Genomic DNA, 19,400 nt, shown 5'->3' with positions numbered 1-19,400 from the left:
GATTAGTGTAGGCTTATAGTACAGTTTAAAGTCTGGAAGTGTGCTACCTCCTGCTTTGTTTCTTTTGCTGAGGATTGTTTTGGCTATTCATGGTTGTTTATGTTTTCATATGAATTCCTATATTTCATTTCCAGGTGTGAGAAGAATGATGTTGGTAACTTAATGAGTATTGGGTTGAATCTGTAGATTGTGTTTGGTAAGAGGGACACCTTAACAATGTTGAGTCTTCCTATCCATGAGCATTGAATATTTTTCTATTTGTTTGTGTCTTTTTGGATTTCTTTGAGCAGTATTTCATAGTTTTCATTGTAAAGGTCTTTCATTTATCTGGTTAGGAAGATGCTGAGGTATTTCTTTCTTTCTTTCTTTTTGTGGCTATTGTGAATGGAATTGTGCTTTTTATTTGGTTCTCTGCCTGTTTGTTGTTGGTATACAAGAATATGACTGTGGGGCAATCTCTTTCAGGTCCCCTCCCACTGTGGGAGCTTTTCTGTCCTGGTAATAAATCCTACTTTCTTACCTTCTGGGGGGGGGGGGGGAAGAATGTGACTATGTTTTGCACATTTATTTTGAACCCCTTTGCCAAAGTCCTTTATCAGTGCAAGCAAAGTTCTTTATCAGTGCAAGCAAGTTGGATTTTTGAGGCATAGGATCATATTGTCAGCAAAGAGGGATAACAACTTCCTCTTTTCCTATTTGGATACTGCTGGTTTCCTTCTCTTGTCTAATTGCTCTAGTTAGGACTTCCAACACAATGTTGGACATGAAGGGTAACAGTGGGCCACCTTGTCTTGTTCCGGTCTTCAGGAAAAATGCTTCCAGTTTCTGTCCATTTAGCAATATGCTGGCTGTGGGTTTATCATAGATGACACTATTTTGATGTATATTCTTTCTATGCCTAGGTTCAAGGGTTTTTATCAAGAAGAGATGCTGGATTTTATCAAAAGTTTTTTCTGCATCTAATGATATAATTATGTGGTTCTTCTTTTTACATCTGTTGATATATTTAATTACGTTTATGGTCTTGCAGATGTTAAACCAGTCCTGCATCCTAGTGATGAAGCCTGCTTGGTCATGGTGGATGATTTTTGAGATGTGTTGCTGGATCTGATTTATTAGAATCTTGTTGAGAACTTTTGCACCTATGTTCATCAGGGATATTGGCCTGTAGTTCTCTTTTTTTGTTGAATCTTTACCTGGTTTGGATCAGTATGATGTTAGCTTCATAAAATGGTTTGGGGAGAATTCCATCTTTCTCAATTGCCTGGAATACTTTCAATAGGATTGGTATCAATGGTATCAGCTCTTCCTTGTATGTTTTGTAGAATTCTGCTAGGAAGCTGTCTGGTCCAGGGCTTTTTCTTTTCTTTTTTTGGTAGTTTTCTTATGATGGAGTCAATTTCCTGGATTGTTATTGGTCTATTTGGAGTCTTAATATCTTCTCGTTTCAAGCTTGGGAGATTGTGTGGTGTCAGAAAGTCCTCCGTTTCATTTAGATTATCGAATTTGTTTCCATACAGGTATGCACAGTAATCTCTGATAATCTTTTGTATTTCTTTGGGGTCAGTTGTGATTTGATCTTTGTGTTTCTGATTATGTTTATTTGGGCATTTTTTTCCTTTTTCTTGGTCATTCTGACCAAGGGTCCATCAATCTTGCTTATCCTTTCAAAGAACCAGTTTTTTGTTTTGTTGATTTTTTTTCTATGATATGTTTGTCTTTTGTGACCCATATTTGGGCTTTTACTTTGGTGATCTGGATTCTTCTGCTAAAGTTAGGGTTTATCTTTCCAGTTCCCTTAGGTGATTTTTTTAGGCTGTTCACTTGTGATCTTTCCATTTTCTTGACGTGTATTCATAGAGACATAAATTCCTCTCTTAGAACTACTTTCTTTTTTTTGAGTTGGAGTCTCACTCTGTCACCCAGACTGGAGTTCTATGGCCACTCACAGTCACTGCAGCCTTGACCTGCTGGGCTCCGGCAATCCTTCCTCCTCAGCCTTCCAAGTAACTGGAACTACAGGCACACACTACCACGCCTGGCTAATTTTTGATTTATTGTAGAGATGAGGTCTCACCAAGTTGCCCAGGTGGGTCTCAAACCCATGGACTCAGGCAATCCACTCACCTCGGCCTCCCAAAGTGCTGGGATTACAGGCTGAGCCACCAAGCCCGGCCTAGAACTACTTTCATTGCATCCCAGAGGTTTTGGTAAGATGTTTCCTCATTTTCATTTGTTTCCAGGAATCTTTAAATTTCTGTTTTGATTTCTGTGTTGACCCAGTAGTCATTCAGCATCATGCTGTTTACTGTCCATGTCTTTGTGGGTGTTGGGGGAATTTTATTGGTGTTGATATTTATTTTTATTCCACTGTCTGAGAAGGTGCATGGCAGCATTTTGATCTTATGAAATTTGTTTATGCTTGATTTATGGCCAAGGATGTGATTGATCCTGGAGTACATTCCATGTGGTGATGAGTAGAATGCATATTCTGTGGTTGTTGGGTGGAGTGTTCTGTAGGTATCTATTAAGTTCATTTGGTCAAGTGTGAAGTTGAGGTTCCATATCTCTCTTTTGATTTTTTGCCTTGATAATCTATCTAGAGATATTAGTGGGGTATTTAAGTCCCCAGCTATAGTAGTGTTAGAGTTTATATCTTTTATAGTTTACTTGGTAGTTACTTTATAAACACTTGTGCTCCTGTGTTGGGTGCATATATGTTTAGGATGGATATTTCTTGTTGATGGATTGGACCTTTTATCATTATGCAGTATCTTTCTGTATCTTTTCAAATTTTTGATAACTTAAAGGTTGTTTTGTCTGACATTAAGAACATGACTCCTGCCTTCTTTTGTGATCCATTTGCCTGGAAATTCACCTTCCATCCTCTAACTTTTAGGCTGTTTGCATCCCTTGTGGCAAGATGAATTTCCTGGATGCAGCAAATTACTGAGTCATTGTTTTATCCAGTTTGCCATTCTGTGTCTTTTCAGTGGTGCATTTAGTCATTCACATTCAAGCTGACTATTGAAATGTTAGTGTTTATCCCCTTCCTGATGTTCTCAAAAAGTTTTTTCTTTGTTGTTTGATTGTTTTCTTTTAACTTTTGGGTTGCTGTATGTGTGTGTTTTCAAATTTGCAGTTACAATGTACTCTTTGTTGATTCTGTGTTCTCCTGCTCTCTTGAGAAGTGCACATTCATTCTTTTTTCTCCCTTTCTTTTTTTTTTTTTTCTTTGCTTAATATCTTCTTAAGCATCTCCTGTAGAGCTGGTCTGGAAGCTGCATACTCTCTTGGGGATTGGATGTCTGGGAAAGATTTTAATTCTCCATTGCTGATGAAGTTGAGCTTGACTGGGTAGGAAATTCTTGGTTGAAACTGTTTATCTTTGAGGACTTTGAAAACTGGACTCCAGTCCCTTCTAGCCTGTAGTGTTTCTGCCAATAGGCCTGCTGCTATTCTGATTGGTCTTCTCCTGTAGGTAGTCTGATCTTTCTCTCTTGCAGCCTTTAGGATTTTTTATTGTGTACCTACTTTGTGTAGGCAAATTGTGTTTTGGGGTTGGGCTTCCCATTTGCTATCTTGCAGGGGTTCTCTGTATCCCTTGTTTTTGGATGGTCACACCTCTGGTGAGATGGGGAAAGTTATCTTGGATAACCTCCTGGAATACTTGCTTCAAGGTATTCTTTGTTTCCCTTTCTTCTTCTGGGATATCAGTCAGGTATAGGTCTGACCTCTTGATACAATTGCACATTTTTTGAAGGATGTGTTCTTTCTGAGTTTTTTTGTTTTTTGTTTTTTCCTGTTTGTACTGATCAGGTTAATTCCATATTTTGGTCTTCAAGTTCTGAGATTCTTTATTCTGCTTGATTAATTCTGCTTTCCATGCATATCATTTTGTTATTTATTTCTTGGATGAAGTGTTTATGGCCAAAATCTCTGTTACAAGCTCTTTCAGTGTTGCATCTTATCTTTCTTGAGTCTCTTTCACTCTTTCCATCTGTTCCCTAATCCCTGTTGCATTCTGTGGCTAGTTGTTGGTGACTCCATTGTTTGGGCTCTGAGGTCTGATTTTTCAGGCATTTTCTCCTTGGTACCTGTGTTCTTCCATTGATTTTTCCTCATTTGCGACAGATATCTTTCTTTTCTCTTTAGTTCTGTTATTCAGTAGCAGCAGGAGGGACTTTCACTTCTGATGTTTGCTCAGCCTTCTATTCTTCCTTGATCAGGGCTCTGAATTTGTTGTATTTTGAAACAGGGCTGAGAGTGGGAAGCTTTGCTGTCTCTTGTAGTTTTGAGAGTCGAATAAGGTGGAAATGGGGAGCTAGGATTCAGAAACTACTTGCAAATCACAATGTTCACTGGTGGGGGTATGGGCTCCCTGAGACACATTCCCCACCACCACTCTATATACCCATTCTCCACCTGAGCCCAAGATACAGTAACAGCAATGAGGAGAACAGAGAATAGTAGAATGAAATAGGATGGACAAAAATAAAATAAAAGCAGAAACCAAATAAAAAAACAATTACACACACACACACGCGCACACACACACACACACACACACAAAGACCAAAACAACTGGGAAAAAAGCAGGAAAACTGAACACACACACATCCCACACACACACGCCCAGCACAAAATGAAAGGAAAAGATAAGAGAAAAAAAGGGGAATGAGAATCAAACACTTGCACATACATTCACATACACATTAAATGAAAAAAAGAGAGAAAAAAACAAACAAATGAAAAAGAAACTGAAAGATGAATATTCAATCACTCATGTATACACATAAAAAGAAAACAAAAAAATGAAAGAAGAAAGAAAGAAAAAAAAGGTGGGGGGATGCAGATTGAACCCTCACATACACATTCATGCAAAAAGGAAAAATCTTTTAAAAATTAAAAAAACAAAAAAAACCTTGCCCTCTTGTGGTAGGTTCTTTAATTGCTCCTCTCAGTTGCCCCTCGGCTGTTTTCTACAGAGCTTAGCCTTATTCACAATCTCCCCAGTATCCAGCACCCATCTCAGGGAAGGAGGAGGAGGCAATGAGGGTGGGTGGGAATTTATTCCTTCCCTCCCACTCTCATGTGACCAGTGAGAACCCCTCCAGTGGGGAGGTACAGGATTGTCTCCTCCCCAGGTACTGGTAGGGGGTGGGGGCGTGCCCCAGCCAGACCTATCCTGGAGTAGAGTCCTTCTATCTCAACTGATGCCAAGGCTCCACCTGGGTTTGTCCCTCTCGACTGTGCCCCAGTCATGTGGGTCTGATGTTCAGAGGATTGCTGGAGAGGAGGGAGTTGGGTCAGCCCTGGACTCACCACTGATCTCTTCGGGGGTATTCTTTGTCCTTTTCTGGTCACACCCTTTGCCCAAGGGCTGAATCAGGGTAGGGGGTGGGATGTCTGAGACTCAGCACTCATCCTGTCCGTCTGAAGTTTGCACTTTCAGGATATTCCCTCTGGGTAATGATCAACCCCTGAGTAGTTAACCCCCATCACAGAGATCAGGCCTGTCAATCAATGGTTAGCAAGGTGGAGCACTTTCCTGCCCAGTTTTCAAGATGGTGGCAGGGTGTCTGTTTTGTCTTCTCCAGTGGAGCTCTGCCTCTGGCTCCTTTGCTGTGCTCCCTCAACAGCCCTTGCTGCCAGTGTTGGGTCAGGTGCTAAGGTGGTGAGGCAGAGCCTGGAACTGACAGTCACTCCCAGCAGCTTCTCCCCAGTAAAGGCTTTGCTGATTTTTTTAAAATGGTGCTTGGGCTTCTGCACCCCAGGAAGTGCTAGTGTCCAAGCAGAGCAGCTGAGGCACCAGCTGCTTCCCCAGGAGAGCCCTGGCCACTTGCTCCTGAATCTCCACTTAGTCAGTCATTCACATGCACACTTACAGACACACACGCAAAATTGTCCATACACTTACTCACACTGAGACTTGCATAGTCCAACTGGCTACACTACCATCTTTCCAAATCCCATATTTTTAAATAAATAACTTTTTTGAGTATTTATGATGGGCCAAGTTGGTTCAGTGTTTTACATGTATTAACTCATTTAGATTTCATAAGAACCTTATGATTTAGGTATTATGGTTACCCATTTTTTATAGATGTGGAAACTGAGGCTTAAGAGGAGCTAAGAAGCTTACCAAGCTCTACACAATAGGTAAATTGTGGAGCTGAGATTTTAACCCAGGCAAATCTGGCCTCAGAGCTCAATAGCTTAACCTTTACACCATGCAAGGAGCCAGAAGGGAAGGAAAAAAAAAAAAAGATGCTACCAGAAAAAAGAGGCAATTCACCAAAGACCCGATTCTCAAATTGGTTTATGAGCATCTCATCTCTGCTCTATGTCGTTCATGGGCAAAAAAGAAAAGAAAGAACAGAGTAGACGAATTGGAGCAAAGGGTATGGTTAAACTAATTTTACTGTGGAGACAAAATATGTTGAGAATCCAGACTTGTTCATCAAGAAGTCAAAAGAAAAAAAAATTCTTTTTAGAAGAAAGAGATGAACTGTGTTGGCTAGCCTCAAAGCTACAGAATAATTAGAAATACCCCTCCACAGCTAATTGACAAATCCAGGGGGCTCTGGCTCCTTGCTAGACTCAAAACAGTAATGATGAGCCTCTTGAAGAGTCAGCCAGAAGCAGGACACACAGGAGGCCTGAGGGTCACAGCAGGGAATGCTGTCAGCAATGTGACAACCACAGCAATGACATCAGAGTCCAAGGACCTCTTTACAACCAACCTGTGAAGCACATATTATCACCTGTATCACAGATGAGGAAACTGAGATGCAGAGAAACTAAGTGACCCCTCAAAGCTTCTCAGCTGGTTAAGGGCAGAGTTGGGACTCAGGTCTTCTGATGCCAAAGCACCTTCCTCTCATCGTGTCCCTTGGCACAGGCATAGTTCACTCACTAGTCTGGCTGAGGAATCTCAGGGTTAGGGCAAGCAGGCTCTGGCCTGGGCTTACAACCTGACCCCACATTTACAGGCTGCTGGATGACCCTGGGCAAGTTACTCAACCTTGCAAGCCTCTGTTTTCCAAGCTGTAAAATGGGAATCAAAACAGTACATGTCTTACAGGGTTTTTGTGGTGATTAACTGAAATGGAATGAGTTTATACATATAAAGAGTACAACAAAGCAGTCAGGAACAGCAAGCATTCATAAATGGTGATTTTTCATATTAACTATTCACTCACTGAACAAGCTTGATGGGACAGTTTACTCTGGGCCAGGCCTGTGTGCTTGGACCTGATGATGGCTGACAAACTGTGCCCTGAGACTACTCACAGTCCTTCTTGGGAGACCAGCACAGAGAAAGATTGACAAGGCCCAGGGGAAGTAGAATGATGCCGATAAGTTATGATGCAGGATATCCTCAGAGGCACATAGAACAGCCTTTTCCCTAGAACAGCCCAAACAAGATGCTCTAAGAGAGTTTACAAAACAAAATACTTTAATAGCAAGAAAGTTGTTCCACATTTAAACATTGTTCCAAATTATATTTTAGTGTCACCATGTAAAACAAACAATAAAACCCTGAGATTTAGAGTTGAGGCCCTTAGTTTAAATCCCAATAACATAATCCTACCAACTATGTGACCTTGAATTGAATAACTGGGATACAATAGTAATGCACCTCACATCGTTGTTATGAAAATAAAATGATGTAACATAAATGAGATGAATGTCATTATAATTACAGAGGAGGGAAAAGAGGATAAAGAAATAGAGGAAAAGAAGAGAGAAGGAGGAAGAAGAGAGAAGGAAGAGAAATGTTCAGGATTTGCTGAGGCATTTGGGGGATACCTCAGCACGGAAGGCCTGTCTTCCTCCCACAATCCCAGGAGAAAGATGTTTCTAGTCGAATTGGGCAGGCAGAGACTTTGCCCAAATTTTAAACGTACACAACGAGTCCCCTCCCCTGTGGTCAGCTTCATTCTATTCTCAGGCCCTGTGTTCTCTTCTGCGACTCGGGCACCTGCATTTGGGGAAACCACACTGCCTGCCCATGAGTAGGGTAGTCAGAGGCTACAGCCGACGTGACTGCCATCTGCCTCCAGCATGGAGTCTTCCTGTCCCCTAGTGGCTTACTCCCTAGTCATAGAGGATGCCCCTACAAGACTTGGGGGTACAGGTGGGTAACCCATCCCAGGTATCTGCAAAAATGTTTCCCTTTGCCACAACCCCTCTGAGGCTCAGGCATGCAACACTGGGTTGGGCCACAGTGGGGGAGTCTGAACTTGCCAGTGGACGAGGACAGTGAGTGGCATCTCTAGGAGAGACAGCATGGGGAAAGACACGGTGTCATAACAGAGACTGGGTTGAGAGGATGACAAGCAGAACACAGGATGTACAGAGTAGATGGGGGTGGGAAGTAAAGGGTCACGAGTGCCTGGAGAGGGAGTTTAGACTTTACCATAGAGAGTAAGGGAGACCCAGAGGGTGTAACGCAAAGAGGGGCATGGCCTGTCTGAAGAGGTCATCCTGGTCATAGAGGAGGAGAGAACAGACCAGAAGCTGGGGACACGGGTGGCAAAGAGATCAGTTATCTAAAAAAAAGAGGGAACGAACTCTATCCCAGTGTACCTGGGAACAAAGGAGGATTAAAGAGCTACTTAAAGGCAGAACCAATAGGACTTGGAGGCTGGCTTGATATGGAGGAATGGAGACAAGAGTGGCATCAACAATGCTTCTCTGAGGGGGACTGGATCAATGAACTATGGTGTTGCTAAAGCAATAGTCAATTTCAGTAAAAATAATATCTCAGACTGAAAATGAGGCTTCCTGTTTTTATTTATTATAAATCTAATTTTGTTCTCATAAAAATTTGGTATAGCTCATGGGTCAGGTAATATCTCCTCTTTACAGATGCTTGTTGAGGCTCAGAGAGACTGATGTCTGCTTAAGTTCAAACAGACAGCTGGAACAGAGAAGAGTCGGTGTTGGCGCCATCAATTCTGGCTTGACAAATAGGTCTCAAGTCATATGCCAACTCGGATGATGCAGTAATAACTACCTGAAGCACTAGGTAAGACTCTGATGTCAAGTCTGGATTTGGAAAACTAGATACTGTGACAAATTGGCAATGTCTGTTATGACATTGGGAAAGAGGAGTGGTAATGAAACAGATTTTTGCCAGCTCCGCACCAAACTAGAGTGACTCATTAGAACAGGGAAGAGCAAAAAAGCCGGATTTTATCGCATTCAGTTTATGGCTCCCAGAAACATCTTGGACACAGATCAAACGTATCAACCGACAAAACTAATAGCAGCAAGACTATAAGGTGACCAAAGCATATCTGAGCCCCCTCACCCACTCTTTATTTCACTACTTCCAAGCCAAGTTTCCACAAGACTAGAGTTCTGCGGCAGATCTTCAGTTGTCGAAGTGAACCACCCATCACCACACCTCCCTGACATTTTCAGGCAATGTGACATCTTATTTGTGCCCCATAGATGCCCTTTTGCTGGAAAGCAGTAGAGTGGAAGGAACAGAACTGGATGTGAGAACTTCTTTATTTGTAAAAAAGAGATACTAATACTCCAATCTCAGAGCTGGCATGTAGCAAGCATTCTATAAATGCTTTAAGACTTTTATTTTTACTTATTATTTTATTTATATGGTAAACTGAAATGATGAAGGGAGGTAGTGATATTTTTGTCAGACAGGATTTTGAACCCTTAAAGTCCTGTCTCTACTTAGGAATAGACTTCCTGCCTCAAGGGACACATGTTTCCAAAATCCCGGAATAGTTTATTTCTGCCAAAAAGAATCCAAGTTATTTTCGTAGTGTTAACTGTTCAAAGTCAAAGGTAAAAATAAAATATTGTCCTAAGTTCAACCATCATATGCTAAGACAACTCAATCAACTCAACAAAATCTAAAATGAAAGTTTTTCTCCAAAACCTCAATTTCTCAACCAACTCATCTTCAACAAAGCCTCCACCAACTACCACTGGAGAGAGGAGAACCTATTCAGTAAATGATGCTGGGAAAACTGGTTTACCACATGTGGAAATTGAAACAAGACCCCTACCTATCACCATGCACAAAAATCAACTCTAAATGGATCAAAGACCTAAACATAAAACTTCAAACTATAAGAACCTTGGAAAATGCAGGAGACACCCTTAAGGAGATTAAAGTAGGCAACCAACTCCTGATCAAAACCCCGAATGCCCGTGCCATAAGAGATAAGATAGAAAAGTGGAATTTCATTAAACTGAAAAGCTTGTGCAAAGCAAAAGAAACCATCAAGCGAGTGGGGAGACAGCTCACACAATGGGAAAAGATATTTACCAATTGCATATCTGACAAAGGCCTAACATTTAGGATGTACAAGGAACTCAAATGTGCAGAAAGGAAAAAAACAAACAGCCCCATTAAAAAGTGGGCAAAAGACATGAATAGATACTTCTCAAAAGAAGACATATGGGTAGCCAACAGACACATGAGAAACTACTCAGTCTCACTAATCATCAGAGAAATGCAAATCAAAACCACACTGAGATATCACCTAACCCCAGTAAGAATGACCATCATTAATAAAACAGACAACAGATACTGGCGAGGATGTGGAGAAAATGGAACGCTTCTACGCTGCTGGTGAGAATGTAAACTAGTCCAACTTCTTTAGAAAACAGAGTGGTGATTTCTGAAAGAACTAGACATTGACCTTCCATATGAACCAGCAATCCTCCTAGTTGGAATATACCCAGAGGACCTCAAATCACTCTACAAAAAAAGATACCTGCACACGCATGTTTATTACAGCAGTATTCACAATAGCAAAAACAGAACCAACTGCGCTGCCCATTGAAACTGGACTGGATATACATGATGAAATATTACACAGCCATAAAGAAGGACAGACACATGAACTTTGCAACAACTTGGATGGATTTAGAGTCTATCATACTCGGTGATCTATCACAGAAACAAAAAACAGGGAACCACATGTTCCCACTCATAAGCAGACCCTGAACATTTACCATAATACCATAAGAAAGGGATTGGTAGTAGCAGGATATTGCCAAGGTGAGGGGAGAGGGAGGGGATACAAGATCAATAAGGGTACCTGATGTCAAACCAGGCAAAGTGGGGACCAAAGGGAGGCCCAAACTTTAGCTGTACAATGACCACTTGTATACCTAATCCTGAATTGTATCCCACATCTTTAAAATAAATAGATAAATAAATAAATAAAAAGTTCTAAAATTCCATGAGTCTTTGAGTTGGTGAAGTTTTGTTCTCTCAAAGAAGCAAATCCCTCTCTTGAGCTATATGCAGAAGTAGGAAACAGAACCTAACAATGGTTTAGAGTATACACTTGGGAACCAAACAGGCATGAGTTTGAATCACAGCTCTGCCATTTGCTAGCTATGTGGACTTAAGGAAGTTACTCAGTTGCTTCTAACCTCAATGACCTCGTGCATAAACTGGGCATATTGACATCTACTTCAGAGAATTTGATCAAACTAAAATGAATTAATATATGTAAAGCGCTTAGCAAAGTGCCTGGCACACAGTAAATGCTATGTTACACTTACTATCACATGAACGGATTAAGGGGATATGAAAAAAAATATTGAAATTTCCTAACACATTGACTATATAATCTTGCCTCCCTAGAGAAGTTTCCTAATTACAAACTCCCTGTCTTTTTGGGATAGAGAGCATGAACCTCAGATTTCGCTCAGGAATAAATGTCATCTAATCAGTCTACATATTTGATGATGCGTAGAATAAACATCAAAATGCTGGGTAGAAGGTTGGACTGGGTTGGCTAAATAGTTGGTATCTGCTGCCGGGGGCTGCTTTGGGCATGCGCATGTGTCTGTTGTGGAGACCTGACCAGAAATCTCTCAGCTGCAAAGATCGCTCGCGCATGCGTGTAGGTCCTGGCTGCCGGCTCCCGCCGCAGAGAGATTCCTACCTTCCTGCCTGGATATAAGTCGTTCAGTTTTTTTCATTGGTGAGTAGTATTCCATTGTATGGACACCTCTTTATTTATTTATCCAATCTTCATTCGATGGACAACTTGGTTCTTTTCTTTCTTTCTTTTTTAAGCATTCTAAATAAAGCTGCGATGAGCATGCCAATCCAAAAAACAAAAAATCTGGTATCATGCAGACATTATTGAGAGGTGCTTCATAATTATTTTTAAAAATGATTTTTAAAATCATTTTTGTTTACACAGTATATATTTTCTGTGTACACAATAATTTTTTCTGTATAACGCAGTAAATTAAAGTTCTTATTTGACACTGAAAAACCCACTCTGTCACAGTTTAGATAATAAACTAACTAAACTGCTATTTTTTAAGCATTTGGTACATATTGAACACGGTTCTAGCATAGCATAGGCAGAAGAATATTATAAAATATGGCTCCTACATATAATTTATAATTTTACTGAGGAGATGTGACTGGGCAAAGGGATTCCATTCAAAAGCCATAACAAACAGTAGGTACTTAAGGGCCAGCCGCCAAGCAACCAGGAGAGAGAGCATCGAGCTAATATTTGGAAAGAACTGGGTTTGCCAGTCAGTTATCAGAACCACCTGGTTAGGTAAAGAAAAGAGAAAAGAAGCGAAGAGAAGCTGTTTTTTGACAGCCTTAGGCAGTTAACCACGGCTGAAGAGAACATTACCAATGTCCTCTGGGCTATTTATCTATTGGCACCATTTTTACTGACTTTTTTTTTTTTAATGGGAAGGAATATTTGTTCTTATGTAGAGCCTCATTATAAAGACTTTTGGAAATCCCTTCCTGCCACTACTGCAATCACTACACACATAAAAAATTGTAGTCTGAGATTCTCTTTAATTAATGAAGTCTTTTACTACTCAGCAATACAATATGTGCAGTTCTTGTTCCTGGACCAACTTTTTCTTGAGAATTCTTTGCTAGACTCCCAAGTAGGAAGCATTTCCCTTACCCTACTCTGTTCAGCTATCATAAAATCCATTAGACAACCTTCTCCCATGGAACAAAAGGGCATCTAGGATGTTTCACACACTCTTCTCTGAGGGCTTGAAATTACACACAGCAGTGCCAAAGGTAAGGCATACTGGAGGTGCCTCCCCCTGCTTTTTTTAAATCACAGTTCTGGGTGTTTTGTTGTTTTTGGTTTCTTTTTTTTTTTTTTCCAGTTCCCTCTCCCTCTTGTGGTATATATTTGTGGCCTACAGCAATTACTTTAGACTTTTTAGACACGTCGGGATAGAGATAGATGACACAAGTGATCTACTTATCTTCCTTTCCCATCACCAATAAAAGTGACAGCCCGCCTAATTAGGCCTAATAAAGCAGCCGCAGAAAGAGTGGCGCAGCAGCGATCTGAAGAGAGATGGCATTGACCCGAAGATACAGGTGCTGCCTTAAGGCGTTGCTGCTCTTACTTTATCTCCAATACATTACATCTCTGCTCATGCCATATTCAAATGCAAGTAGCATGTTTTTCTCCTCAATTCTTAGATCAAGAACAAAAAAAAATCCCATCTAATCAAAAAAGGCACTGACAATTTTTCAGCCCCACATTAAAAGCAAAGAGTCATTCAGAACAGTGCACTCCATATTCTATTTTATAATATCACTTTAAGCTATTGCTTTGAATCTCAGACATTTCTTTGTTAAGAAGGAAAATCAAAAATTCATCAGAAGAAGTTCTTTCTTCCCCCTCTCTCTCTCTCTTTTTTTTTTTCTTCCAGGGCTAGCATGGGGTTTGGAGCTGGAACCAACATTTGTAAAAGTTAGGGGTCCTTAAGCAATTATTAGCGATGAGAGTTTGACACGCTTGAGAGTTGTCAACAACTGACTTTAAACAAAGTGGAAGGAAAGAGAAATAAACGGTGCTCTCAGCAAAATTAATATACAGGCCTGCAAATTAATGATGTCGTGTATTTTTTAAACAAGGGGAAAAAATCTGAACTTTGCATGAAACAGCATTTTAAGTACATCTTTGCAAAAATTATCAGATTGTCAAAGGGCATCAAAGCGAATTGAGTCTGCAACTATTCATAATATTTCCACATATGCTAAATACAAAATTTATCTTACTTTATTCGCCTGTTCTGTAGCAATTATTTAAAGCTATTAGAAAGGGGGAAATGTCCTTGATCTGAAGTGCCAGTGCCTGCTCCATAGCATTTATTATAAGACCATAAACTCCCCCAACCTTGCCCACAAACACACGCGTGCACGCACACACATGCACACACACACATACACATACACACACACAATCCTCCACTACTTACTACTGACCAAATACTACTCAGCCCAATGCATTCTATCTCACCCTCTTTAAACATTTCTGCAAGTTATCCATTCATTCACATGGTTTTAATTGCTATATGTATGCAAATAAGTTTCCCCAACTATTACTTCTAACCCTCTTCTTCTGCATCCAAAATGAAACCCATGATCTTCTTCCCACCCTTGCCCAATCTGAATGCTCTTAAAACATTCCTCCTTCCCAGTGTTCCCCCATTGCCAACAGTAGTTACAGTGCCCCTGTTGAGAACCACTGATCCATCCCGACTTCCTCTCTTGGGCTTTCCAAGACAAGAATGATCTGCATAATAGTCATTACTATCATAATGGAGGACATGCTGGCATTATGCACATGACATACATGTTGCATACAGTAGTCAATTTAAGCACATAACAGTGTGGACAAGGCATTTTTTTGGATCCATGTTTTAATCAGTAAGAGAACTTTAGGAAGTTATTTGTGCAAGTCTACATAACCAGCAAGTGGCAGAACTGAAATTCATATTTGCTGATTATTATAACAAATCTGTTTTTTTTTTAAAGGGGGAGCTTTGGAATTAGTGGACAAGTTGTTTTGTTTCATCAAGTGCATCTTCACAATTATGTCCCCTAACCACTTCTCCTTGAATACCGAATAGGCCTTTTTAGTCTCTGACACTCATCCTATTCCATCTTATAAGATCAACCTCCATTTCTTCCCACACAAAATTTCCAGCTGCCCCGTCAGCTGGGTAACACAGGAAGTTGTACCCACCCTCCTGAGTCAGTTTCCTTTTTTATACAATAGGATTGATGACACCTACTTTGCAGGTTCCCAGTCAGGGAAGATGAATGGAAAGGGCCTGGCCCAACGCTTTCCCTCAAGTGCTACCATTATTGTCATTCTTTGCTGTCATATCGTCTTTTATAACTCCTTTACAGCACAGCTTAAGAAACCTCTTAGAGGTCAAATATCAAAATCGGAAAAGACTGGGCTTGGAAATTCACAAACCTTGCTTGGATTCCTGAAGTTGCCACATATCACCCTGTGACACTGGGCAGATCACTCACCTCTTTAGCCTTCAGCACTGTCAGTAGCGGCAAAATAGGGATGACGACGTCCAGCAGTGCAATGAAAGGTGTAAATGAGATACCAGATAGAGATTTCCTAGTACTACACCTGACACACAAATCATGAAATCATTGCCTTTAACAAGACAGGGAGGAGCTGTTGCAGCACTGACTGAGACTGTACTACATGCTGGCATGTGCTAAGGGCTTCATGTACATTTTTCTGGTCAGCCTCCCACAACAACCCTACAAGATCAACACCAGAATCTCTATTTTTTAGATGAGAAAAATGGAGGCTTGGAGAGATCGTGAATGTCCCCAAATCACACAGCTAGTAAGTACCAGGGCTGGGATTTAAACCTAGGCAGCCTCTCTCCAAAATCTACTCTAAATTCTCTTAGATAACCATAGTTCCCTTTTTGTATCTCTGTGAAGATTTCACTGACTAACAGTCCCACCCTAACCCTGACTGACCTGGAAAACACACACACACACACACACACACACACACACACACACACACACACATCCTAAACTCAGTCACACCAGGAATCCCTCCAAGTACACACCTGCTGATGGCATGTACAGGTGTCTGTTTCTATTACTTACATTTCTGTATATTTGTCTCCTCTGCCATTCATTCTCCTTACTAAAATGCAAATGCTCAAGGACAGTGATCATATCTTTTACTTCTCTTCCCTCTCATAAAAACCCAGACCCAATCAGAAGACATTTAGTAAAGGCTATTGATGGAGCAGATGTGAACCCAGGATTGGTGCCACCACAAGAGGAATGATTCATTTATGTCAGGGCTGATGACAGATAGGACATCCATCTACCAAATGCCATCATGCCAGGCCATCTTCATGGCAGAAGACTGGGGAGAGTCAACCTTCAGAAAAACTCTTAGGGTTTTGGAATGCTTGCATTAAAAAGGGGAGGAAAAAAGCTTTCAGTCTTTTTAACATGCAATTTTGATGGGAATTCAAGTCTCAAACTATACAAGGGCTTCCTCAGAGTGCTGTGCCATTGTGCTCTCCATGCATAAAGTGGCAGTGCCCCAGTTTTGGAATCAGAGCTGGATTCACATCTTGGTTGGGTCACCTACTCATTATAGCCATGGGAAAGTAACTTAATATCCTGAGACACAGTTGCTCATCCATAAACTATACAATACGCATCTTAAATATTGTTTTAAAGATTAAAAATTTTAAATTAAAGTTTAAAAAATATATATGTTTAATGAAAGAACCAGACACAAAAGTTCCATTTCAATGAAGCTATGTAATTTACATGAGGTTCAGTAAAAGACAAAAAAAAAACTGTACCTAAGGAAAACAGGACTGTAGCTGCTTCTGGGCAGATTTCAAAGGTTGACTGGAAAGAACACAGGGAACTTTTTGAGGTCATAAAAGTTTTCTGTATCTTAACTAGAGTGTTGGCTACCCAAGTGTCAAAATTCACCAAATTGTACACTTTAGATTTGGGCATTTTGATGTATATAAATTGCACTTTGATGAAGAAAGAGAAAGATAAAATGAGACAATTTACATAAAACCCTAGCATAGTGCCAAGCAAACAACGGATGACCTATTTCAGTCATTCAGTAACCATTTAATAAGTGCCTAGTGAGTGCCAGACACTCAGCTCAGAAATAGCCAAATGGCAAATGATTAGTAACATGCATATTTACCCATAACTCTATTGCTTAATGTGTGGCTGAGCACAGAAGGGTAAGCTACAGAGAAAGTTGACATTGAAAATGCCGCAGTCAAAAGCTGGCTGAGGCCATGGACAGGTGCTAGGGAATAACAGACATGCCACGAAAATAGGTGCCATCAGAAAGGCATGAACTAGAATGAAAGTATGACTCTAAGAAAGAGAGGGACATCTAGATAAACATTCACAACAGCAAGGAAGAACAAGGTAGGCTGACAGCAGACAAAGCAATCAGGAGCTCAGAGCAGGATAATCCAGTGATGGCTTAAAGAAAGTTCCTGAGCAGGTAATAGGACCCCATCATAGGGCAGGTTCTTATTTACCAAAACTGTGGGACAAGGTGAAGCCTTGGGTCTGAGTTTAGCCCAGGCTAACCTAGTACTGGCTGATGCTGAGTTGCACTGGGAATCCATGCACATTTCCTCTCTTCAGAGCTGCCCCAGATGCTGGAGTGGGAGATGACAAAGATACTCAAAGTAATAGGGAAAAAAATCAAAACAGATATGGAGTCAGGGGGGCAAATGAGTCCTGAGAAATATGGTTCTCAGTCTTTGGGGGGGTAAACAGTTGGTCAATAACATGTCTACTTAGGCTGACCATGGAATTCCTTGGAAATGTAGGTACCTTGGGACTTACATATGCGTTCTGTGTTCAAACCAAAAGAAGTCACTTTAGACACTGATAGACTTGGGTTTAAAATCACCTCTACCCCTTACTGTCTGACTTAACCCTCCTGGGTCTCAGAGTTGTCCTCAGGCAACTGTAGAAGATAATGATAACCACCTCATGGCTATTAAGATTCGATGAGGCGATGTTTATGAAATTCACAACAGTGGCTGACACATAGGAAGTGTTCAACAGTGTAAACCACTGTTACTAAAAGCTGAGTGACAATTCAAGACAGAGGAGCCAGCACATATGGGTGTGTGTTTTGGTTTCACATAATACAGAAATGGCAACATTGAGATGATCACTCATTGTTTTATTTATGCCATCTTCCATATGACCAATAGGGAAATCTCTAGTCCATCATAGTAAACAATGGTCCATTCTATCGGCAGGAAACTCTACCTACAATATTTCCAAGTTTGCCAGAATCAATACCTATCATGATTGCTTCAGGTTCTAGAAAATTCTGAAGTGCCTTATCCTGAACAGAATTACCTACAGCATAACTTGCAATCTGATCATCCTTTGTGAATTGACAATATATTTTGGTATCAAAGAATACCAAATAGTACCACAATAATCCAAAAATAGTATTATTCCCTGACCACTCAAGATAACTGAAGTTCACCATTTTATGGAGAAGACGCAATCCCAGATGGTTCATATTTTCAGCATTAGTTGATACTATTTTAACATGACTTGGTTCTCCATCAGCTCTGATTTTGGCCTACTAAAAGACTGTGAGGAAGATGAAAAACCAAGCCTGTGTGTACAAAATATAATAGCTTCATTTAATTTGGGGTGATCATGCTGTTTCAGGTGGTCCATTCCCAAAATGTATCCCTAAACCTCAGATTAGACATTGGTGACCTACCTATTACTTCTTAATAACTGTCAGTGAAAATGGGTTTTATCAAGAGATCAAAATTTTTTTTGCCTCCACATAAACCTTTTGAAGTATTGTCCAACATTTCACAACTAGATTAAAATGTAACAAGTAAGGGGTCTATGACCCCATTCCCATCTATCTCAATTAAAAAGCAATATGAAAAAAGAAATGTCCGGCTGTACAATAAAGGGGCTGTCTTACACAGTGTATATGTGCTGTGTGTATTGTCTCCTCCCCCACACTCATGATAGCTAATAACCTGCACACTAGACAAACTCTATAAAGGTGGTCAAATGGCAAAAAGAGTAGACTGTATAACAAAAGCAGCAAGCACCAAAATGATAATTCTCATATTCAGTAAAGCAGAGTCAGGACTTCTCTTGTGGCTGTGAGAAGCCCTGTATGGGTGAATACGAGGTGAATGTCAGAATTGCTTTCCCATTTGTTTGGCCACCCACTCTTGGCTATTGTTTGAGCATTTTGTTCAATACCTCAATGACTCAAGGGTCAAATGTTTCCTTCCCAGGTATATTTTCAGGCTCCACAGTGAAGTTTCTAAGCTCACATGTATCACTCGTCTTTTTGTTTAGTCTGATGATCTCAGCCAGAAGACACTAGAGAGCTGTATTAGTATTTGGTTTATTTCAAAATGTGTGGGCATGCTTTGGGTTTTGAAAATCCCCATATGATAATTCTTAGGAAGAACACTTCTGGCCAGAGGCTTATCTGCAAATGGGGGGGTATCCTCCCATACCCTTGGCTACCAGAGGAATGGCCTGCCCCCAA

Source organism: Carlito syrichta, unplaced genomic scaffold, assembly GCF_000164805.1.
Source record: "Carlito syrichta isolate Samal-C Ts95f unplaced genomic scaffold, Tarsius_syrichta-2.0.1 Scaffold166711, whole genome shotgun sequence".
NCBI lineage: Eukaryota > Metazoa > Chordata > Mammalia > Primates > Tarsiidae > Carlito > Carlito syrichta.
The sequence above is the reverse complement of the archived record's forward strand: the minus strand, read 5'-3'. Positions refer to the sequence as shown.